The sequence below is a fragment of the Artibeus jamaicensis genome, unplaced genomic scaffold (assembly GCF_021234435.1).
Source record: "Artibeus jamaicensis isolate MK-2021 breed Jamaican fruit bat unplaced genomic scaffold, CSHL_Jam_final contig_3230, whole genome shotgun sequence".
NCBI classification, from domain to species: domain Eukaryota; kingdom Metazoa; phylum Chordata; class Mammalia; order Chiroptera; family Phyllostomidae; genus Artibeus; species Artibeus jamaicensis.
Window position 1 is genome coordinate 4,031,095 of NW_026521764.1, and position 26,128 is coordinate 4,057,222.

The 26,128-nt window shown below is 43.4% G+C and overlaps 1 long non-coding RNA gene across 1 annotated transcript; it reads right to left on the bottom strand.

The window, feature by feature from the left end:
- Window positions 1–19,730: 19,730 nt before the first annotated feature.
- On the bottom strand, window positions 19,731–26,031 carry LOC119035285 (uncharacterized). Its single transcript, XR_005079759.2, has 3 exons — window positions 25,941–26,031; window positions 24,458–24,605; window positions 19,731–23,735 (listed from the first exon to the last, which is right to left on the bottom strand). It is a non-coding gene; the product is annotated as an uncharacterized LOC119035285 (long non-coding RNA).
- Window positions 26,032–26,128: the final 97 nt, after the last annotated feature.

A 26,128-nucleotide genomic window follows, 5' to 3' on the forward strand; every position in this document is an offset into this window, starting at 1 on the left:
AAAATAAAAGCCCCTCATTCTCTCTCTCTCTCTCTCTCTCTCTCTCTGTCTGTCTCTCTCTGTTCCCTCCCCTCTCATATTCTTATCTCATGTAAATTCCTAACTGGTTTATTTTATAATCCCTTGCTCCCAAGACAAAAAAGGAAAACTCAGATTTTTAAAACCCCAGGCAGGCACTCTTTGCTGCTTTTACTAAGATTTTCCCATCATCCCCTGAGATTTCTCCACTGATCGTTTTCCATGGCTATTCTGCACTTCCTGTGGAAGGTTGATAATGTGACCAAGAGTTGAGTACAAAAACATGTCCCTGAATATCGCAGTTTCCCAAAATTCCGCCCTTTTCCTAGTTCAAACTTCATGTTTTTACTTTTGCCTACAACATAAGTAATCTCCCAGCTGTAAATTCATAAAACCTTGGTGGTGGAGACTTGGCTCACCACCTATCTGGTCATTCCCTGAACTGACCAAAGTAGGAAGGTCTTAAATGTCATTTTGGGAAGACCTCCTTTCCTGGTGATGAGACCAAAGGACCCAGTGTAGGAAGGGAAAGAGGATTTATTTTAGGTGAGGCCAGCCTCCTGCTACAGTCAGCAAAGCAGCAAAGCAGTTTATCTCTAACCAAAGGACACCAGTGCTTTATCTGCCTGTGTAGATAAAGTTGTCTCTAGAAAAGAGGCAGAAATATATGAACCCCTGGGAATTCTTTCTTCTTTTAGAATAGGAAGAAAGAAGTTCAGGATGGTTGGGTCTTGCCTGCTTCGACTGGTAATTAATGAGCAGAGTACACTGCTGTTTACCATATTAGCTGAGAGAGAAAATGTGCAGGGGAATGAACGAAGACAAATAGTGTTCCTGACAATGGTGACCAATCAGATCTTTGAGAGTCAAAGCTCTCTGGACATTCAGGGAGAATTTCTAAAGCTTCCCCTAAGTTGCTAAACAATAAATTCCTCACAAAAAAATAATTTTCATTAACAAGAGAACAGTAGGGCCTTGCATGGAGACATGAAATGATAAATGAGCATCAGGACTAGTCACACTGATGTAAACTAATAACCATGGTGGCAGCCCTTTATTAGGAAGTGCTAAAGCCGAATCCCTCCTTAATGGGATTTTCTACCCACAGTTGTGCCCTGCCTCACCATGGTGGAGGCTCAATTCATTTGCTCAGAGGTGAGGATAAAAAATCCTTCCTGAAAGGTGGTGCTGTCCTGAATTTCTTAGCTATGTGACCTTAATACTGGGCACTTCCCCTCTCTATACTGCATATTAAAAGGAAACAAGAAAATACATTTCCTGCTTTCATAATGATGGGGGACTTAAGAGTTGGAAAATTTTAGTTTAAGTAATAGCTAATAAGCTTAGTAATCAATACCTGTAAAAGCTTTTGTTCCAGGAACTGAAGATATGACCCAGCCTGACTCCAGGAGACTGTAAGCAGTTCCACCTTTGCTCTCAGAAGGATGGCAAGACACTCAAGATGATATCTGAGCACCACTCAGGACACAGCTAGAGACCACTGCCTGGGGAACAGCTTGAGACCACCCCCCACAACAAGAATGCTGAAGTCGTTTTTTTTTAATCCAATGAACATTTCCCCGAATTTCAAAACCCCTCATCACACCTCATTTATTCCTTGGTATGAAAACCTTGGCTGGGAAAGAAAAGACAAGATGGTCTGTTAGGGTGTGAACCCGCCATCATCTCAGATAGCCAGCCAACTGAATAAAGCGCCCATAAAGATTCAATCACTACTTCCGCCAAGATGGAGGCATAGGTGGAGACGCCGTGCTTTCTCCCACAACCAAGTTTAGAGACAACAAAATATTAATAACAGAAAACACAGCCAGAACACAGAAAATTTAACTTTTTGGAAGTCTGATAACAACAAATTCTTTAGCCTGACCTGTAAGAGGGGCGAAGCCAGCAGCTGGTGGAGTGAGGTTGCACAGGAAAACTTGGTCAGACGGACTCAGGCACGTGGATCCCAGGCGTGGGGTTGCAATGGGCCGACCCAGTGAGCGACTGGTGTACCCAGCAAGGGCGCAGGGCGGCGGGTTAACTGTGGTCCCGCATTCGTGCACAAATAGACCAGCGAGGGAGTGGGCGGTCAGACAACCAGACCGAGCAGGCCCCAGTGGAGAGAGGCAGCAGAAGGGGCCGCCATTTCCCCCTCTGTCCCCGCCCCCACATACAGCATCACCACCCAGCGACCTGGGCGGCCCCGCCCTGGTAAACACCTAAGGCTCCGCTCCTCATAATTAACAGGTGCGAACAGACCAAAAATGGCTCAAGAAGATCTCAAAGCCCCAGAGCCCATAAATCTAAGTGATGAAGAAATAGCAAAACTTTCAGATGCACAGTTCAAAACACTGGTGATCAGGATGCTCACGGAACTGGTTGATTTTAGCCACAAATTAGAGGAACATATGAAGGCTAAACTAATTGAAATGAATGGCAATATACAGGAAACCAATAGTGATGAAGAGGAAATTGGGACTCAAATCAAGGGAGTGAACCAGAAGGAATAAAATAATGGCCAAACAGAAAAGGATGAAGAAACAAGAATTCAAAAAGAGAAGAGACTTAGGAACCTTCAGGACATCTTTAAACGCTCCAACATCCGAATTATAGGGGTACCAGAAGGGGGAAAGGAACAACCACCAGTGGAAACCTTATTTGAACAAATAATAAAAGAGAACTTCCCCATTCTGGCAAAGGAAATAGACTTCCAGGAAATCCAGGAAGCTCAGAGAGTCCCAAAGAAGTTGGACCCAAGAAGAAACACACCAAGGCACATCATCATTACATTAGCCAAGATTAAAATGAAGGAGAGAATCCTAGAAGCAGCAAGGGAGAAGGGGACAGTCCCCTACAAAGGAGTTCCCATCAGACTAACAGCGGATTTCCCAAAAGAGACCCTACAGGCAAGAAGGGGCTGGAAAGAAGTATTCCAAGTCATGAAATCCAAAGACCTACAACCAAGATTGCTCTATCCAGCAAAACTTTCATTTAGAATGGAAGGACAGATAAAGTGCTTCTCAGATAAGATCAAATTCAAGGAGTTCATCATCACCAAGCCCTTATTATATGAAATGTTAAAAGGACTTACCTAAGAAAAAGAAGATAAAAAAGATGAATAGTGAAAGGACAGCAAACTCACAGTTATTAACAACCACACCTAAAACGAAAGCAAACTAAAAGGACAGCTAGATCAGGAGTGGAAACATAGAAATGAAGATCTCATGGAGGGTTGGCAATAGGGGAATGGGAGGAGGAGAAGGGGGAAGAAGGTGCAGAAAATAAGTAGCATAGACGGTAGGTAGAAAATAGACGGGGGGAGGGCAAGAATAGTATGGGAAATATAGAATCTAAAGAAGTTGAGACACATGGTCATAAACTAAAGGGGGGGTAATGGTGGAGACGGGGGGTAGGATGGAGGGGAGTGAGGGGGGAATAGAACAACTGTAATGGAATAATCAATAAAATTTAAAATTTTAAATAAATGTTTAAAATAATAAATAAATAAATAAATAAATAAATAAATAAATAAAGATTCAATCACTGTCATTGCTTGTTGAGTTTGGTAGTGACAGGCAGCCCGAACTCCGATGTCTTTTCCAGTTTCAATATCAAACTCTCAAAAAACAATCTTTTAATTTTTAAATTAAAATACACTGAGGTAATGCCCAAATTAAGAACATGTTTAGGGAAAACTCATCACTCTACCACATTGCAGTACTAAAGCTACTTCATCAGTTTAGCAGCCCCCCCTTTTATTTTTGCAAAATTAAAGTCATAATGTGCATTCGATCACTTTGTTCATAATCATAATTTATAACAAAAGCATATGTCATCATATTGTTGGCCCTGATTGAGTAGACCATTTCCCCATTGTTCACCCAGGTTGGAAGTGTCCTGGTCAGCACAAAGCCACAGAGGCTTCCATGGGTTACTGAGATCGGAGTTGGGAACTCTGCTCGGAGAGCATCTGCTATAACACGTCTTGGTGACTTGCCCAGACGCAGCTTGTGGGAGATTCCACAAGCTGGAGCTTCATCATAGAACTGAAACTCAGGTGAGAAGAATCTCATTCTCGCCTTAGGTCCAGAAACAAATGAATAAACCCCAACATGACAAATCTGACCCATAATTAATTATGTTTAAAACTGCTTGTCTTTTCATATTTTGGTTACTAGCATTTAAACCTTTACCAGGAACAAAACTTTTTTCTTTTACAATAACACAGTTTTGGGGTCATTCTCTTTTCATTGAAAAAGGAATAAACGTATGTGGTTTTAAAAAAATCCAGAGCAGATTACCTGAGTCCCCAGACTTCTGTCCTTTATTAAGAAGCAGATGTTGCTCATTGATTCTTCTGTGTCCTTCCAGAATCATTCTTTTCACATACTTACATGTGTGTGTCCCTGTCTGTTGTTTGCACAAATGAGGACACACGCCGTATTGCACTTGCTACTTTTGCTTGACCTCAGATCTCAGACTGATCCACCTTGGCATATATAATCGACTCCATTATTTTTTAAAGAGCTGAATAGTTTCCCACTAGACAAAAGAACTATAATTTACTTAAACCATTTCCTTATTGAGAGACATTCTCAGTTTCTAGGTTTTTGTTTTATATTGCAAATAATGTTGTAACCATAACTTTTTGGATAGATTTGGGGCAAGGAGAAGTCTAGATTTCCTGAAAAATCTTAATGCAATGTAATTAATTAATCGATTGATTTCAACGAAATAATTTGTATAGATTCCAGAAAGGCATTTTATAAAACTTAACATTTCATTTCTGATTCTTTTAAATTCTTGGGGAAGAATAAAAAGTGTTCTAATTTTCACCCTTAATAAGGAAATAATAGAAGCTTTCCCATTAGAGTCAGGAAAAAGAAAAAGATGCCCACTCTCCCTGCCTGCTATTGTTTAGCATTGCTCTAGAATTACCTGTAAAAGAAATACACAGAGGTATTAAAATTTGCAATAAGGAGGTAAAATTACCCTTATCTGCAATGATGTATTATGTGACTGGGAAAACACACAAACAGAAAACCAACAGAAGAGCTGTCAGAAACAGCAAGGGCATTCAGTGAGATGACTGTCACACACTCCTGGTGACTGGTCGACTGGCACATCCCCTTGGGGACATTGGATGCAATTTGGACCATCCATCAAAACGAAGTGTGCATACGCCCACTAAGCCTGTAAGTTCTGCTTACAGAAAGGTATCCTTCAAATACACTAACCATGGGCTCAGAGACTCATGGCCCAGTAAATAGGTTTACAGTTGTTTGTGTGGAAAAGAATACAATAATTAATGATAATATACTAATAAACTGTGTTTCACATACTCATAACTGTAACCCTACTTCTGCCCCCCATATGTGGGTATAGACACAGGTGCAGACTAGATGTAGATATGTACACTAAAGCCTGTTCTATAACAGCAGAACAAGACTGGAAATAACTTGCTTTTTTTTTTCCAAAAGGCCACCTGTACATGTATAAGGTGGTATTATATGATACGAGCCTAAAATATTTTTTCAAAGAATAGTCAAGATACATCTCTAAGGAACAAACCCTGGAAAGGATAAAGAGCTTTGTTTTTCCTCGTATCCTTTAAAATTTGCCACCTGCCAGAAAATGCATGCCATTACATGTGACTTATTGTACCACATGCAAGGATTTTCTAATCGATTTATTTTCATGAAATCCTTGATCAAACCAGGAGACTGCTATTTAGCTCAGATGGATGCCCTTTTTTCGGTGAACAAAAGCCTATTCACTGACAGGAGCGGGTAGGAAACAACTCCTTAGTGTTTTGGTGTTTGGGTTGTCATTACTGTGGTTACACTTGTTGTGTTTCATTCTAGATGGCTTTGAAATGGTATGACTGTGTCTCTCTACTCATCAAATGACTTTACAGGTCCAGACGGGCACTTCAAGTCCTCTGGCCCGGCACCAATTCATATCGTTGACTTGGTGCATCCTGCAGACCTGTGACCCAGCATGGCCTAGTTTCCCTGAGGGTCTTCAGGGACCCAGTCAAATGCAGTGACACTGACCCCAAGAGCTTGGTCCAGACAGGGCCAGCAGGAGGGACAGAGGGACCCTCAGCAGGTAGCAGTTCTACTTGCTTTGCCGGGCACCTCCTTTCGCAGTGATTCCCATCAGTGACGACACAGTCCCACTCCCACTTTCCTTCACCTCGGGTGTCCCCATCTGAAGCTCACTTCTAACATATGGAGAGGTGCTCCGGTAATTCTACTGGGCGGGGGATGCAAAGAAATAAAGACAGGTGGTGTAAGCAGCAGAAAACTCTATGTTTAATAACAACATTTTACCTTAAAATCACCCCAAACTAAACTATATTGATCAGGTTCAAAGTCCTAGTCCAAGAGGGGCCAGGTTCTGCTGGAATCACTGGGGGGGTCATCTTTAAATGGAATAATTCCCAGGCTGCACCCCCAGAGATTCTGCTTTGCTGCAGCTGGGATGGGAGCTGGGGATCTATATTTTTAAGACACTCCCAAGGTAATTCTGATGGGCAGCCAGGCTCGACAAACATAGGTATAAATTATTCAGTTACGCCCAAATTATTGTGAACCAAGTAACAGTCTAATAAATTTGGATGTGACCCTTTAAGGAGAGAAAAAAAAAGTCCCAGGAAAAATTGCTATCATAAAAGAATTAAATTGATCCTCAAGAGTAAGTAAATTACTCCCAGTAAACACATTATAGTCACTGCATTAAGTAAAATGGTCTGCCTAATCAATAATGAAATAAGCAGAGAGAGGACATTTTAATGCATGCGGGAGATATTATAATTCAAACACTCGCCTAGATCTGATAAATATTTCATGGACAATTTTATTTCACTCTACTTGAGAAATGAACAAGGGCCTAGTTCCTATTGAGCAATACCAGGTATCTGAACTGAACTGGGAAGATGAAGGGTTAGTTTCTATGTGCATCTGTCTTTCAAGGCAAGTGGTATCAACCTCATAACTGAAAAACAGCAGGCTGTTCTCTTTCTTCGAGGTGGGCCACTGCACGTGGTCCTTTGCCTCTGGCTCTGAACTACAGCTCTGTGACCCCCTTGTGCAGAGTGACAATCCTGTGAAGCTTCCCTGGCCTCCAGGAAAGGCCAGGTCTGTGGCAATCTGGTGCTGGCAGGACCCAGGCCTGGTCCTCCTTAACTTCCTCCTGCAGAGAACCTTGCAAAACCTCAGGCTCTTTTTATTCATCAACTTGCAGGACCACAACAAAACTACCTGCTGACAGTAGGTGAGTTGCGCAGGGAGGGTGAATATACCTTGTGGGTTTCTTGCCCCATCCAAAATTGAGGAAGATGTTTTATAAAGGAGAAAATGGAGCCAGCCTAGAAAGCCTTCAGGATTTGACAAGCTTATGGAGAGATTATCTCAGTACAAACAAGATATCTAGAGTGTTAAAATCAGCTGTCTGGGGGTCTCAGAAAGTTGTAGGACAGGGAAGTTCAATTAATTTCACATAGAAATGTGACTGGAGTTACTCAGAGAAATTGGTTGTTAGCAGTAAAGCCGAGCGTTTTCTTTCTTCCTAAAGAAGCAGGAACTTTAGCAGGACTTTTCACCCATTTCCCTGATCCACTTCACTGCTTACCGGGAGTATTTTATTTGGTGTCAACAGGTATGAGACCCTCCCACTGATTTTAACTGGGATGCCACCACCAGCCACTAGAGGTCGCATTGCATGAAGACTTGGGGGCTGCCCTGGAGGAAAAAGGAAGGAGCTGGGAATCCAAGATTAAGTCCCCGGACTCTAACAGTAAGCCTCTGAAGCTGCTCTTCTGGACGCAGTGTCTCCAGAAGAGAGAAAACTGAGCTACAGAAACTTTCAAAACAAAAAAGAAAAGTAAAGACAACTGCACAGGGTGTGTCCCGACAGTGACCCCCACCCATTCAATGCAGGCTATACAGGGCTGGCAGAGAGCACTGTTGCTTGAAGAGGGTGTCCTTCCATTTTGGGGTGGAAAAAAGGGTCTCTAGGCAAAATGTTTAAAAAAGAGGGTCAGGAGCCTCCGCCTCGGAGTGGAGCCACGGAAGAGCAAGGACACAGAGGCCAGGGGCAGCCTCCGGATCCATCGCCCAGGAAGGAGGGTTACAACCCTCTCTCCAATCAGCACGTTGGCACATCAGAGGACACAGGAAACCAGCCACCAGTGGGAACTTCTGGGGTTAGCATCCCAGTTCCAATGCCTTTATCATAATCTTGGCCCTCGGTTGTCCTTCCCTTGTGTGTGCATTTTGAGGCAAAAGTTGTATATATTAAAGTTCTCATATTTCTTTTTTAAAAGATTTTATTTACTTATTTTTAGACAGAGGGGAAGAGAGGGAGAAAGAGAGGAAAACATCAATGTGTGGTTGCCTCTTGTGCACCCCTCACTGGTGTCCTAGCCCGCAAACCCAGGTGTGTGCCCTGACTAGGAATCGAACCAGCGACCCTTTGATTCATAGGCCTGCACTCAATCCACTGAGCCACACCAGCCAGGGCAGTTCTCATATTTCTATAGTTAAAACACACAGGAATAGATGAATGAATAAATTGGATACTAAAAGCATATGATTGTTTGAGAATCAGATGAGAACTCATAGGTGAGAATTGTATGAAAATCACATGCAAAATCAGAGTCTTGACTCTTTACTAAGCAAGACAAATGCCTTCAAGTTGGTCAACACAAACTTCTATCTCTCTTTCACATACACAGTTTTTCCCATAGTTATTGAAAGCGAAATATTTACCCAACCTCCAAGATTTTTATTTCAGGTGAGATGACAAGGCACACCTGTGTAAGAAGTAAAGCTCCACATAAGGCAGAATGTGACCAGAACCTAAATGGCGCAGCCTAAATGGCGCAGACATGGATGTAAATCACAACAGTAATCTAAACAAAGGTACCATCAGTAGGAGCTGCAGTTACTACTATGGTGAAAGGTTTCATAGAACTGGGACTTCAGCTGAACTCTGAAAAGAATTTGGTTAAACACATGGGAGAGGAGAAAATGAAGGTTTACCTGAGAGAGATGTCTGCTTGTCACTCTCCACTGTTGGTGACAGTGCACAGGAATGTCTCCCGGGTTCTCTGCTCACTTTACTTCCTCATTTCACTTAATCTCAATTCCAAAATTACTAGCCCTGGTACAACCCTGTTACATCCTCCCAGAAACCTGACTGGCCAAGTCCAGTTTTACAAACAGGACTTGGCCAGTCAGAAGAAAAGGGCCAAAAGAGATCAGTAACTTCTTCAAGGTTACATGTTAGTAAGCAGCAAGCTGGACTCCACCCGAAGTCAGTGGAGTGCAGAGGCTGTACTATTGGGTTGGCCAAAAAGTTGGGGGTGTTTTCTGTGCAATGCTGCCAGTTGTGCTTAGTCGTCTTGAACGTCATTTGAAACAATTTTGTTAGATTGTATTGTGACAGCTGTCATATCAGCGTGCATTTAAAAATACTTTATCAAAATTGGTGAATTTTCATATAGCCACTTTAATATTGATGATGGAAGAAAATATGCAACAATTTTCAGCATATTATGTTTTATTATGTCATGAAACGCAAAAACACAACCGAAATGCACAAAAGGATTTGTGCAGTGTGTGGAGAAGGTGCTGTGATTGACCAAACATGCCGAAAGTGGTTTGCGAAGTTTTGTGCTGGATATTTCTCACTGGATGATGCTCCAAAGTTGGGTGGACCAGTTGAAATTGATAGTGATCAAAATGAGACATTAACTGAGAAAATCAACATTATACCATGTGGGAAATAGCTAACATACTCAAAATACCTAAATCAATAAATTATTGGTGAAAATAAAAAATGTGTCTTTACAGAAAAAACTAAATGGTCTTTTTGGCCAATTCAACATTAACTTCTATAGGACTGAATAAGTCCATGGCAGGTGGCCAGTAGTCAGCACTGAGCTGTATAAAGCTCTCAGGTGTGTCCTTGGCCTGTACAATGTTTAGAAAGGCCGAGTGACCAGATGGAGAGGCTGGCTGCAGGACCAGCTTACTTCCCATTCTCCTGTCCTCCCTGATTCACAAATTCATGCAACCTGCCCCAGCTAATTGGGCCTAGGACTCCTAGCAGACACTGAGGTGGAGGAAAAAAGAATGGAAAAGAAGTCACCCTTTTCTGAAGCTCTTCTAAAAGAACATTTTGCAAACAAAGACAAAAGAGTTGAAGATACTGTCTTCAAGGTGTTTTAAAGGGTGTACTCCAGCATCTGAATCCTCTCGGGAGCTTATTAGAAATAGAGCCCTGGGGGAAAGGCGCTGTCTGAGCCTCAGGGCTGGCCAGGGAGTCTAAATTTTTAACAGGCTCCCAGGGGATTGTGATACACACTAAAATTTGAGAACTATTGAATGGTGCTTGTTCTGTTCATCTAGTTTTCCCTTCTTGCAAATATAATGCCACATCTACTCTAAATGAAAAACCATGTAACCATCATCCTGTAACAATACTTCACTTGCATCTTAGAAAAATGTTTCATTACTTAACTTTCTTTTCTCATAGCATTTTTTATTTTTGAGCTTTAGATGACCAAACTGTTCAGTTCTAAACACTTTCTGGCCAGCACTGACATCAAAAGGACATCATTGTAATCCAGCTCATCTGAGCCATTTTCGCCATTCATTATCAGTCTGTTATGACCAAGGAACTGATTGGTGGCATTGAGAATAATTTTTCACACTGACCAAAGATCGGGGTTCATTGAGCCACGAGACATGTTTTGAGACCAAAGGCTCCTTTTCCTGCCTGTTTCCTGGAAAGGTGGGCAGGAGAAATCCCTTCACCTCTGGGAAATAAGGGGTGCCCAGACCCTTGCCCGTGACCTTGGGGAAAACTTGCACATCTCCATCCCTCTTCCTTTGAAGTTCAGTGTGCCTGGAGTAGCCTTCCCTGCCTGCCACACCCCTAAACTCCTATTCATCCTTCAAGTCCCAGCTCAAGTAGCAATAAAAATAATAATCATAGAACAGTTTTCCCTCTTCTATTCTATCCTAGCTTGCTATAATTTCCCTTTACAGCATTCATCAAAGTCTGTAATGATAAATTTATGCGATCATTTTATGACTATCTATATGCCACTTGTCTTAAAGCTATTTGAGCATAGAGATGAACTGTTTTTGATCACACTTGTATTTATAGCCTATTACCATGTCTGGCACATAGTAAGTACTCAACTAATATTATGAAGTGAGTGAATTCATAGGTTCACATTTACTGAGTACTTCCAATGTGTCAGGCACTGCACTAAGTGCTCCTAATACATGTCAATTTAATCTTCCCAACAACCTTCTGAGGTCAGTGTTATTATTACCTCTATTGAATAGATAAGGACGTTGAGGCTTAATGAGGTTTCAAGGATTTGCCAAGCTCACACAGCTAACAGTGGGTTCAAATATGAGTTTGCCGGCCTCTAGAACTCAGCTCTCAGTCATAAAACCATACACTTCCTATTTGAAATAGTCAACCTCCCTCATACTAGAATTTGTTGTTTCCTCCATTGTTTTTTCTCATAGCATTGCAGTACCCTCCTATTACCACACTTATCGCATTGCATCATCAGATTAAATATGTGTCTGTGAGCTCCATGCAGGCCAAGTCTAACCAGCCAGTCCATACCCGGTGCAATTATAATACTGCACAATATGTGCCCGGTTAATCTCTCACCAGTCTCTCTCAATACATCATTAAGACCTTATGGCAAAGAACACACATGCCATTAATGTGGGTGGACTAATTAACCAAGTGAACAAATAGAGAGCTCAGAGGCAGACCAACCATATGAAGAAATGATGCATGAGATAAGTGGCAATGGGGAAAGGATGGAGCCAGGATACACAGTTATTCACTTAAAAAGGAAGAAAGTTAGACCTATATTATCCACCATATACAAAAATTAATTATTAATGGTATAAAGAGTCCCATATCAAAAACAAAACTTTTCAAACATAAAATGATGAGTAATTGCAATGCTAATCGGGGAAATAAAAATTAAGACTATGATAAGATCATCATTTTTAGCCCTACCTGGTGTGACTCAGTGGATTGAGTAACGGGCCTGTGAATCAGATGGTCACCAGTTTGACTCCCCTCTAGGGCACATGGCGGGGTTGCAGGCCAGGTCCCCAGTGCTGGGCCCATGAGAGGCAACCAAACACTGATATTTCTCTCCCCCCCTTCCTCCCTCCCTTCCCCTCTCTAAAATAAATAAAATCTTTTTTAAAAGATCATCATGTTTATACCACTAAATTGGCAAAAACTAAGGAATCTGATTATACTCAATGTTGGCAAAGATGTGGATCTTTAGAAACTCTGGTAGGTATATATATTAGCAAACCATTTTACAGAAAAGTTTGGTGGTATCTAACAAATCATGTTACAGTTATACTGCAGCATATTATATGCACTTAAAAAAGTGAATGAACAGGTGCAGCCACTGTGGAAAACAGTATAATTCCTCAAAACATGGAATTGCCCTATAATCTAGCAATTCCACTCCTGGGTGTAGACCCAAAAGCAGTGAAAGCAGGAACTGAACGAATGTTCACCCATGTTCACGGCACCATTATTCACAAGAGCCAACAGTGAAAGCAATCTAAGCACCCATCAGTGGATGAATGGATAAACATAATGTGAGAGATATATAGATGTATATAGTGTGTGTATTATATATAATATATATACGCTATATATAGTACGTTCAACATTATTCAGCTTTAAAAAGGAAGACAATTTTCCTACATGCTGCAACATGGATGACCTTTGAAAACCTTATGCTAAGTAAAATAAGCCAGTAACAAAAGGACAAACATTGTATGGTTCCACTTATATGAGGTTCTGAGAATAGTCAAATTCGTGGAGACAGAAAGTAGAATAGAGATTGCCGGGGGCTGAGGGGAAAAAGAATGGAGGAGCTGGTGTTTAATGGGTGCAGAGCCTCAGTTGGAGAAGACAGAAAAGTTAGGCAGCCGGATGGGGTGTCGGTTGCACAACGATGCGAGTGCACTTAACGCCTCAAAAGTGTGCACTTAGAAGTGGCTAACATGGCAAATTTTATGTTATGTATATTTAACCACAATTCTGTAAAATGAATGAGCAATCTATTTACTCATCCTCCTGCCAATGGACATTGGGATATTTCCAGTTTTGTTTGCTCATTTGTTGGCTTTTGTGGCTAGTCCATGTCTCCTGATGCATTTGTGTGTCTAAAAGTGGAATTGCTCGGTCAACTTTACTAGGCCAAATTGTTTTGCAAAGTGGTTGTAGTAGTTTAGATAAATTATATCATATAATAATAATGTATAAAAGATGTTCAGGAACTGTTAAATTATAGCCAAGAGGATGTAGGTGAATTTCTCAGCTAACCAAACCATCTAGAAGTGTACTGCCCAGAAAAGAAAGTTCCACCCAGGCAACAGCGGCTATGTTTCATTCCTCTGCTGGGCATCCCTTGGAAGAACCCTGGCTAATTGATGCCAGCAGGTGGTAGACCTCCAGGGTGGTGGAAGGTCTGGAACCTCTGAAAGGGAGGGAAGGCTGAATGAGATGGGGCACCAGTTTGGAGATGTGCTCAGGGCATCTTGGAGAGTCTAGTTCGGAAGCAGAGCTACTGTGCTTTGCTCTGCTGAAGGATTGTTCTCTTGCCTCGGGGAAGTTCATTCTCTTTAAGTGAGAACCTCAAGATCCAGATTCACAAAATCAGCCTGAAGAGGAAAATGACAAGTTGTCAAACACATGTGACCCAACTTCAATGATTAGAAAACCTGACTTATAAAAGTGGATTCACTCTGGGAAGTTCCAGAGAGCAAGCCAGAAGGTTAGAGGCTACAGGAGAACTTTACAAACAAGATCAGCTGCCTGCGAGACCCTGAGCATAACTGACCATCCAGAGGGTCAAAGATCCCAGAACTGGAGGCAGGGGAAACTAAAGAAGATGACAGCCAAGGCCCTTTCCCACCCTGTGATGATGATTCAAATGCATCCGAGTGGTAGGCACCTCACCCTCCAGTAACAGGGCTCCACCAACATCTGAGCTGGGTTTTCTGTCTAATTAGTCGATAACCCATTCTGATCCTACCTTGACCCATGTTAGTCCTTTTTACAAAAGTTGTGTTCCCTGGAGAATTATAACAGCTGCCAAGTCTTAGTTTTTACTATTCATAAATTAAGCTACGCATTCCACTATATAAAGCTACTCCAAGCAGATGCCTACATCTCCCCTGCCCCATATTCCGGAGAGGTCACACTTGGCTACCCTCTCCTGTGAATGTGACTAGCATCTTTTCAAGATTTCCTCCCATGAGCCCTTTAAAGCACTTCCATATTCCACAAAAAAATCTCCAATTGCATTTTAAATGATTTTTATTGAATTTATTGAGGTGACATTGGTTAATAAAATAGAGGCTCCAGGTGTACAACTGTATAAACACATCATCTGTATATTGCACTGTGTGTTCACCACCCAAAGTCAAATCTCCTCCCATCACCATTTATCCCCCTGCCCCTCTTATGGGAGGCCACAAGGTACTGAACTTAAAGATTTATATAAACAGGCCCTGACCAGTGTGGCTCAACTGGTTTGGCGTCATCCCACAAAGAAAAAGGGCTCTGATTCAATTCCTGGTTGGGGCACACACCTGGGTTCCAGGTTCAGTCCCCAGTCGGGGCACCTATGAGAGGCAAGTAATGGTTTTCTCTCTCACATTGATGTTTCTCTCCTTCTCTTTCTTCCTCCCTTCTCCTCTCTACAAAAATAAAACCTTTTAAAGAAAGATTTATACATACAGCTGCAGGCTATCTCCTGGTACTGTCCAATGTAGTTACGAAGCAGGGACCACAAATAAGTCAGCTAATTACGTGCCACTTAAAAACCACTGAATGAAGACTTAAGGCTGCTGAAAGGTTCTGATCAATACTGACTCACAAAAGCAAAAACCCATTGATACACTTTAAAAATCTACACTGGCAATGTTTGAAAGGCTGGATCCACGTTCATTTATTTTGCAAGCTACACCAGAGAAGCCAGATGTCAGCCCAAGCCCTGCCTGATGGAAGGAGAAAAACTTCCAAAGTCCTCCACAGCTGATGGCGGAGCCCAGTGGACCCTCTTTGTCCCATCCCTGCCACCATTCAGGGGGTGTCCCTGTGAAATGTTCTGCTGCTGCTGCCGGCCCCGGCATTATGCTGAGTCAGAACAGGTGCAGGAATTAGGTAACCGCTTTGTACCCACCTTTGACTATTTCAGCCGTGAGCAAGTTGGCTCAGGTGTGCTTCCTCCTTTCATCTGCCACTGATTTTTCCACCCCACAGTGGGTTGGCTGCCCAGCATTACCTGCATGTTGCTTCATCACTGTCATTTGATTAATTACAGACAGCGTGTTTGAAGTTGTCCTTTCATTCTCATGAGGCAACTTCTGTTGTGGAGTCACTCCCCCTCAGAAGACATGGTCTGGGGCACTGCCTAGACATCGCCCTGAACCCTGTGTCTGGGGCTGTCATAAAGTGGGGCAGTCGTCTGGCCTTGGAAGCATCTCATTGTCTTGCATCTCATTGTCTTTCTCCTCACCCAGAGTGTGAAGTACAGATCAGCAGCCGGGGAAATCAGATGCTGAGTCAGACTCACAAAGAACTTAGCAATGAATAGTGCAAACTCTAGTAGCATTTCATGTTTTCTAAATGGGCACTACCAAATATGCTTTTAAGGTTAATGGTGATTCTGACTTAAGGGCTGGCTCTCAGGATCACATGGGGACTGAGGCGGCTATGGATTAAGGAATATCAAAGCAATCTATTGGAAATCATCAAGGCTTAGGAGATACTCATGGGTTTTGCCCTTTGCACTCCAAGGTGCTCTGTGACCTCATAACAGAACTGTCTGAATCAAGGGCTGGTTGAGGAGGTGCTGAGCGAAGGTAGAGGGACACAATCAGAAGTGAGAGGAAGAGAGAATGAGGCTCCCAATATCCAGGATGCTTTCCTACAGAAGTCCAGGGCTGAGATCACGACCTTGAGAGGACATAGCAAAGGTGAGAAAGACACAGGAGCGCACTGGCAGAGTTAGAAAAGAAGGTGGCCACATTGACATTTTTTTAATTGTTTTAAATGAAAACAAACATATATTTCTGGAGTCCAAATTGGAAAGGACTAGATTCTTCCAAAACAAAAATGGGAATGGGTACAATAGAGAGGCAAAGGGCTGTTAAAAGCAACCTTGGTTGGGTATTAGCCAATCTTATAGAGATTCAACAGATCCCCAAATCACATGGGGCAGGCGTGGGGCTGGAGTTCTGCACTGGGCAGGCCGGGGAGGGGCCGGGACTACGGCTGGGACAGTGAACACGCAGAGCCCCTGGACACTGTGACATGTAGGCACTCGGCTCCGCTTGCCTGGCACTCTCCAGGCACTCTCCCTACCTGCCTTCACCAAGGTGTTCTCAAGAGAAAGGAAAGACGTGCTTACTGCTCCTAGGAAAGGCTTTTCTCTTGTCTGGAATGAGCCAAATCTTCTCTCATGCATAAAATAAAAAGAATAAACAAGCTGAGCCCTGACTGGTGTGGCTCAATGGGTTGGGGATCGTCCTGCAAAGTGCAGGGTCACTGGTTCAATTCCCAGTCAGGGCACATGCCTGGGTTGTGGGCTGGGTCCCTAGTTGGGGGTGTGTGAGAGGCAACCAATGGATGTTTTTCTTATATGTGGATGTTTCTCTCCCTCTCTTTCTCCCTCCCTTCCTCCTCTCTAAAAATACATAAATAATTTCTTTAAAAATATTAGAAAAAACAAGCTGAGTCATATATACACACATATACTTAGTGGATATATATATATATATACACTATGCATATATATACACGTATATACTTAGTGTGTATATGGGTGTATATATATATATTTTTTTTTTGACTATTGTGAGCAGTAATGCTATGAACATTCATGTACGAGTGTTTCGTTTGAACACCTATTTTTAATTCTGGGGCTTAGGACTCATCAGTGGCTTCAGCTGGCCTCAGCCTGATCGGTAAATAGTAACGCTGTATACACACACACACACACACACACACACACACACACACACACCATACTTAGCATACTTAGAAACTTTTGTGACTAAGGAGAACAGGATGAGATACATGAGAACCAAAAGAACTTCCAATGAATAGTGAGGATTATAAAGAAAAAAATTGTTGTTGAATAAACTTGGGAGAGATAGAAACAAAGCTAAACAAGTTTCTTCCCTGCAGAACTCCCCAGGGGCCTTAGTATGTGAGTGGGCTCTGGGATCTGCAGCAATGGGTTCATTGCAGGCAGCTTTTCCCACATTTTTTTGGTCACAAGCCCCTCCCTCCCCCTCTTTTCTTCCCCTCCCAGAGCACATAAACTTGGTTGCCCAGAACAGGGCTGATTTAATGTTGACTGAAAGTTAAATGGCTTAACCACCTTGACCTCTGTGAAAGTGTGCTGTTGGACCCCTATTTGGGTAGGCAGTGATCACAGCGGTGGCTAAAATCCACAGACGAAAAGCCCGCAGAGAGCGTTACTATGTACCGATCCAGCTGAGGCCAGCTGAAGCCACTGATGAGTCCTAAGCCCCAGAATTAAAAATAGGTGTTCAAACAAAACACTCGTACATGAATGTTCATAGCATCACTGCTCACGATAGTCCTAAACTAGGATAAGACGTCTGCCGAGCGGCCAGTGCCTTGCAATGAGAGAAGAGGTGCACCTCTGTCCATTGCCACCTGTGAGAGGGGCAGCTGGAGATGGCCTCAGGCCCTGCCAAGGCTGGGGTGACCTTTTCCTGAGAAGAGCGAGATTAGATGAAGGTCCAACTGAGTGGCAGTGACATCTGCTGGAAATAAACTTAGAAGAAATCACATGGCTGGATGGAGTGTTTTAGGGTCACAAGAATGACGTGGAGTCAGAGGCTACAGATGGTTCAAGGTTCCCAAATGAGTGTGTTTTCAGGGGAAAACTTGATGATTCACACACCGATTAAAAACTGAGTGTCAGACATCCCACTGAGCAATACTCTTTAGGAGGGGAACTGGACCCTGAAAACTGATAAATGCATTTTAAAGAATTCCACTCCTACCCAAGATGACCTCTTGAATGACTGTTCAAGTTGCTGTTTAGAGTAACCTGGATTTTCTCCACAGGAATCCAGGTGGCTAAGATGCTCCTATGGAACCCAGTTTAGGAAATTGACCATATGTCAGAAGCGTCTGTTAAACCTCCATCCTCAGACTGCAAAGGAGCTGAGTTCCATATGTAACAGAAGAAAGAAGTGTGCTTATTTGCTTAAGAAACAGCATAATATAATGTAACGGAAAGAACGGAACTCGAACTCGAAGAGGGGAATTGTATCATTATCTCAGCTGCTCGTTTTCAGAAAGACCAAGCAACAAAATAACTGGCTAATAATATGAATGTTTAAATCAACTGGCTGATTCTGCCAATCAAAAGATTTGTATGGAAAACACTTTGGAAGAGGAAATAATCCCTAGTTTAATGATTTTAAAAATGAAGTCATTTCTGCACTTCGAAGTTTTCACATAGCAAAGTATCACTTGACATCAGCCAGTTTCTGCTCTGTAAGCCACCTTGCTGAATTTCACTGACAGTTGTGCCAAATAATCATCCCTTGGCAGTGAAAAGGTTTCCCAGCAGGCTCTCAAAGGCAAGGACAGATGGCATTTCAGTGGGGGTCCTCCCACCTCTTTGTTTTAGCAAATATTGACATTTTTGCAAGAAACAGATCCAGGTTCTGTTTCTTCCCAACTCATCTTGGCAATCCTGAAGGTTTGCAGGGATACAGTTTCATATAATTGGGAAAATGTACTTGCCACTGAATTTAAAAAGATGTACGTTAAGGAAAGTAGTGTGCATCTTTAACTGATGCTTGCAGAAGCCACAAAGTAGTAAACAATACCCTGTGGTCACAAAGCACTTCCTAACAGAAATGAGATAGGATAGAAAGGGAAAGAGGAGACAGCTGAAGAAAAAGGCTCTCTGAGTCAATTTAAATTACTGTATGAAACTGCTTTAAGATCCTTTCCAATCTAGGTGTTAGTAATAGCCAGGTTATATTAGTTTTACTCAGAACATTGGAGGCTATTTACTGAAACTCAGAATTAGGATGTACTGTTAAGAAAACATATACAGTCCTTTCTGAGGGTCATTTAACAGAATATACCTCAATGTTTACCTTAGTTGCACCTGCAAAGGCCCTACTTCCAATTAAGTTCACATTCTTTTGGGGTGGATGTGAATTTGGGAAGGAACCTAAAATAAACAATATTTGCTCAGCAAGCAAAAACTCTGATTACCATTTAGCTTTTTAGAAGGTGGGTAGAAGGCAGACAGGGGTTTTCGGGGGGCTCGGAAGTCCCCTGTATTGCCCACGAAACTCTGAATTTGGCAACCAGAAAGCTGCCGCTGAGTTAGGATCAGGAAGAGATTCTGGTGTGCAGGAAGATAAAACTAAGAATTAGAGAAAGCCAGCAAGGGCAAAGAAACAGTTAAGCAGTAATTGGTTAATGATATGATTTTGTAATGAGAACATTAGAGCTGCTATCAAAAACACAAATATGCTCGAGGGCGATGATTAAGCAAAGGAGAGAATTCAGGTGCTGAACTAATCATCAGTCTAGATAATAAAAAAACCCATCAAATTTATTAAATACTGACCAGGGTTGTTGGCCTCAAAATAAGTTTCTTATAAGCAAAGGAGCAATGAATCCGTCTGCCTCCACAAACTGTGTTTGTTGTACTCATTGCCCATCATGGGTGCTTGGGTCTTCTCCTTCGTGAGTAACCTGTGACTTTCTTCACAACCCAACCTCTGGGCTGCTTCCCAGTCAGCATAGAGTGGGAAGTTGAAGAGTGAAGACCGGTGTGAGTGTTAGACTTTCAAAATGTCATCAAGCAGTACATGTGCTAACAAAAAAGTACGCTGCATCACAAGTCAGGAAGAGATGTCTTAGATTCTTCTTCCAATTGGAGATTTAATCAGGGGTAGAGAGTATTATCTTCTGCTTTCTTTTTCAAAGCCATGTAGTGGAGCTTTGGGGACCAAAAGTCTCATAAGTCAAGTGAGAAGACTGGAGTTTGGTATCAGTCTAACACAATCCTTATTCGTTGCCAAGACTTTCAGAGACACTCAGAGCAAGAAGGGAACTCAGAAATCTGTCCAGTTCAAGGTCTCACTGTGCCGGTGCAAGGCCCAAGGTCCAGAAACATAGGTATCCTTTCCACATGACTTGCTTGGCCCAAGCTAGGATTAGACTAGGCCCAGGAATCCCAATCTCTTTTAATGATGGGCATTACCTGCTCCAACCAGGTGGCATGTTAAAACACCAAGGCTTGTCAAGCTTGAATAAACGACTCAGGTTTGCATTAGGGTGTTAATTCACTATGAGGGGCATATATATATATACACACACACACATATATATATTTACACAAAAGAGATACCCAGGAGGTACTAAGTGGTTTCTGAATGAGTGGAATATACAGTAAGACCAAGAGACAGTGGCCCACCAGATGTGACAAGAGACAGCTATCCGTGCTCTTCTCTTGGTTTTAGGAACATGGCTAGGCCCCACCTCCCCTGCAGGTAGGTGTGGCCATGCAGCCGACTTCTGGCCAATGGCATGTGGGTAGAAGTCTTGGGGAACACGTTCAGGCCCAGCCCAGACACTCCCGGGCTTGGCCTTCACTCTCCCTCTCCATCCCCAGCTGACTGGAGAAGATACTGAAGACAGAAGAGGGCAGGGCCACTATAAGGAAAGGGGCATGTGTCCTCAAATGACCCCAGAGAGCAGACTCCCCTGATCCCAAACCCATTTTGAACTGTGAAGTGACAAAAAAGTAAACTTTGTTTGGATTAAGCCACTGAAATGTGGGGGTTGTTTATAGGTGGTTAAACAGAACCAGGTCCAGAATGTAAACCATTCTGGGGTCTAACTAACACTTGGATGTGATGGACAGGACAAAGGTTGACAATGGTAGTTCCCCTTTGCTCCCAAATGTGTATCTGCTGCAAACCTGGATACTTCTCATTCCCTGCAGAGCAGCCTCATCCCAGTGTCCCATAGCTCTCGCTACCTCACTTTCTACATAATTCCCTTTCTGTCCTTTGCAGTTCTCTTATATACACACACAGTGACTGCAAACTCTGGAACCCTAACCTGAATGTTCAGTTCACCCTACAGAGTTCAGGTAGGAGGCAGCAAAGCTACTTAGCTTGTGAATTCCCTGGCATAGGCCTAACCTTCAGTAAATCTATTTCTCACCTGAGGAGTCTTGGGCTGCCAAATCAGTGGCGTGCATTTCAACCTGTGCACACCCTACTTCCCTGCTAAGACTGCAACTCTTGTTTTGAAAGTCTGCATCCCAAATGACTGCCACCAACCAGGTGCTTGATATATGTCATTGAAGGAAATGAGGCTGGCACAGATCAAAACTGTGCAAGAATTACCGAAGAGCTGAATGTGAGAGGGTGTCTGAAATACACAGTTCGTTATTTCAGTGTAACAGATCAAGAAGAAGGAGCATCGTATGGAGGGACAAAACCCATACTCCACTTCCCCTGAAGCATTGCTGAGAAGATACAGTTTTAGCAGATTTGACACTCTCAAAAGCCGTGGAAAGAATGCATTGATTGTAAGAGAGCATTTTCTTCCTTCATGAGGAGGAGGATGAAGCAACAAACAAAACAGCGCAGAGGAGGGGAAGGCTGCAGCGGAAAGGGGAGAGACTGTGGGTTTGGGGTCTGACTCTGCCATTTACCAAGGGCATGTCCTTGGGCACAGGGTGTCATGTCCCTGGGCCTCTGTGTCCTCATCTAGACAATAACAAATGGTGGTACAACCTACTTCATAGAGCTGCTGCAAGGAAGAAATGAGTTTATGCATGAAGAGGGACCAGCACAGAGCCAGGTTCAGGAAATCGAAGCTTCTAAATTGAGAATGCTACGTGTGAGCCAATAGATGGTGAAAATCATCACCATACCGTGCAAAACAACTTATAGCCAAACTTCCCTAAGACTGCAGACTGACAAAACAAAAAGGATAAACTTCATCTTCATTAAGTGTCAGTGAATTCATCAGACTGGTATGAGAGATAGCAAATTAGGTCATTCATAAATCAATTTCACAGAAGCCTTTAGCAAAATGTCTCAACAAGTGCAGTCATTTAAATTCTAGTGACTCTGCCTGTTTTGAAACTAGACATGAATAAATCTATCTTAATACTATCTTATTCCTAGATCATGTGATTTTTATCTTAATATATGCTTTGAGTTTTTAAATAGGCTATTTTGCTTAATCCTGGAATTTCTACCAGATTTAAATTTCTTGTGACTAATCTTAGCAGAAACTTTCTAAAAAAAAGGATGCCAAGGTCCAGAGCTGTTTTCCTTCTTCCTGAGTCTGGATAGATACTCGACAAAAAACTGCCACAGGAGAAAGCACATGTGCTCACCTAACCCCAGCTGACTGACTGGTGGGTACGTTTTAGCAGTGACTATGTTTCATGCCAGGTTACAATCTTACATTTAAAGGGGTGAGCCAGATCATTGCATCTGGGGACCAGAGTGCCCTACGGTAATGGTGGTGCTTCATGGTTACAAATGATTCATTGAATATACCTGCGGTCTCATTTTTAGTGTTTCCTTCCACTAGTCTGATGTCCACTTCTCACATAAGGTGTGTTAGTTCCCTAGGCTGCATAACAAATTACCCCCAAATTTAGTGGCTTGAAACAACATCTTTTATCTTGGCGTCATTTCTGGGCCAGGAATCCACGTGAAACTTGCATACATCCTTTGGTTCAATCAGGGAGTTGGCTAGGGCTACAGTCACCTCAAACCCCAACCAGGGAAGGATCAGCTTCTAAACTTCCTCAGTGGCTGTTGGCAGGCCCCAGGTTCTCACTGGCTATTGGCTGAAGACACCAGTGCTTTGCCACACAAGCTTCTGCACAGGGCTGTTCACGGCATGGCATCCTCTCCAAGGAGAGAACAAGAGATAGTGAGGGAAGGTAAATGCTATGGGCTGAATGTCTGTGTCCCCCCACCCCCAAATTCATGTGTTGAAACCTAATCCCCAAGATAATGGTTAATAGAAGGCAGGGTTTTTGGGAAAAGATTAGGTCATGAGGACAGAGCCATCGAGAATAGGATCAGGGCCCTGATGAGAAAGCCACTGAGAAATCTCCCTTGCTGTTTCTGCCAAATGAGAACATGACAAGAGGTCAGTAGTCTGCAAGCCAAAAGAGGGCCCTCACTAGAATCCAACCATGCCGGCACCCTGCTCCAGGGCATCAAGCTCCCAGAACTGTGAGCAATAGATCTCTGTTGTTCACAAGCCACCCTGATCTACGGTATGTTTGGTGCAGCAGCCTGAACGGACTGAGACAGTGAGCAAAACAGGAGGAGCCACTCAGAGTCATTTTGTAACCTAACCCTGGAAATGACATTCCATCACTTTTGCTGTGCTCTCTTTGTTAGAAGCAGGTCACGAGGTTCCACCCACACTTGAGGAACGGGGAGCACTGGAAGCTGTCCCAAACCCTGCCTACCTCACAGAAACTCCATTTAAGGCCATGCTGAAGCTGGAGAAGGACCAGCTTTATGGTTGGTTGGTTGGTTGTTTTGTCTTCATTTCCAATCTGCTGTCTGTCATAATTTTTGTAAAATAAATAAAAATTAGTTTCTAGAAAAATAAAATAGCAAAGACATAAAACAAACCCACTGGTCACATGTTGAATGTCATAACAATTTCAAGTTGTCATAAAAATTTCTAAACAGTCTCCATTCTATTACTTGCCCCACCTGCACCATATATGCATGGTTGGTGGGTCAGCATCAGTTTTGGACTATCTTTTGCGTAGCACTGATTAATGGATTTTAAGAAACATGTGACTTTTTAAAGCTTTTACATGACAATGGTTTGCACTATTCACTTGGCTATTCCTGGATGGAGGGATTCTCGAAAAAAATAATAATCTCACTCTACTCTTTGTATTCCTAAAAAATGGAACCTTTGTTACCACTGATGTCAAAGGTGTGCAGGATTGAGTCTCCTGTTTAATATTTTACCCCATGGTCTTGTGTGTGCCTCCTTTCCCTTTTCACCAGGCTGTAAGCTAGAATTAAGCCACACTTCTGAATGGAGCTGCTCGACGTACGATTATCAACTCACATTTTAAAAGGCCAGCCCCCTCCACAACTAATGTTAGAAAGGAAGTTTGAATACCCTTCCTAGTCTATTCAGATCCCTCAAAACATAACTCAAGTGGAAACTCCTCGATTCAATTGAAAATAAATATTTTGAGCACCAATTCTGTGCGAGATTCTGGAAGATACCATTTTCAAGAAGGCACCGTCTCTCTTCTCACCTGGTTTACAGCACTTCTTCCACAGTCATTTACATCTCAATATTCTGGCATTTGAGAGCATTCTCTCCCTTGTTTCTAGGTATTTCAAATATCTGTGGGTGAAACCATAAATTCACCCAGCAGACCGCACCAGGAAGTTGAACAGGGCCTAGGGGAAAACATGAATTCAGCTGACATTTACCAAGTCCAGAATCCAAATCCCCTGCTCAGGGACTAAGCTGTCTGAACAGGGCTTCTGTCCAAAATCTCACTAATCTGGCCAGCCTCTCTCTTAATCCCTAATCCAGGCTCTTTGCCACCCCTAATGCATCTACCAAGACAAAGCAGAAGCCAACCTGCTCCCCCGACTCTCACAGGGCAAACTGAAATCTTGTGTGAAGTTATCATAGCATCCCCAAAAGAAAAGAGAAACCCAGGTGGAGCAAGGGGGCATTGAAAGCAACTTCCTACACAACTGGCAGTCCTCCTTGGGCACCCCCTCCTTCCTCACCAAGCAAGGGAGTGCAGTTAGTAGAACCTACATTTGCAAGCCCAGCGCCAGGGAACTGTGCAGGCACAAAGGTGGGCCAAACAGGGTTTTTTGCCCTCAAGAATTTACAATGGGCAAATCACACCAATCTTCAACTAGACTACAAAGTAGGTGCCAAGTGTTGCAGTGCTGACATATGGAGAAAGCATTGTGGGAGAGCAGATGGGGGAAGTGATTAACTTCAAATGGTGAAAACTCAGAGGATCTACCTTTGGGTTAAGCCTTAGAGGATGGGTACTACAAATAGTGGCTAACACTCAGAGAGCACTTCCTACCTACCAAGTGCTGTGGTTGGTGGTCGATAGGCATCTCATTTGGGACTCACAACAGGTCTGCGGGGAAGGTGCTATTAGTCCCATTTTACACAGAGGAAACTGAGGCAGGCAGCATGAGCAATTTGCCCAACATCCAGGCTACTAAGTGGTGGAGAAAGCATGTGAACCCATACAGACCAATTCTAGAGCTGGTGTTCTTAACCCTCATTTAAGGAGCAAAGGAGACCGTGGGGGAAGGCCTGGCATCGCCCGCCGCATGCCCAGGGAACAGTGCGGAGTCTGGGAGGCTGCAGCACGCGGCCTGAGGGGGCGGACTGCTCTGGGATCCCAATGGCAGCCGTGGAATCCATGTCAAACTGGGCTTTACATGCGATGTTTCATCTGACCCACCACATCCCTATTGGACAGGTACTACTTCCCCCATTTTACAGGTAAGAGAACTGAGGCACAGAGAAGCTAAGGAACTTAAAAGTCACACGACTGGCAGGTATCTGAATCCAGGGATGAGACTCCTGAACCCCCTGAGCGGAACCAGTGAGTCCTCACGTGGGTAGAATCCCTTTGCAAGCTGCCTGTGCCCTGACTTTTCCCCCGGTCTACACATCCGGTCCCTTCCCACCCGGACTTCTCCCTGACCCCTGACTCCCACCCGCGCGTTCAGATCGACCGCCCAGCCTACCCGCACACGGTTGGGCGCCACTTAGCGCCCACAACTCCTGCTTCCCAGAGAGCTTTGGGTTCCGGTGGAATAAAGAGCCTTTGAGCAGCGGAGCCTCGTCCCGCCCAGCGCAGGCCCCTCCCACCCGCGCCGGCCCCCGGCGGCAGTGGGCGTGTCCCCGGCGGCTGCGCCCCCGGCGCGGGCCGGGC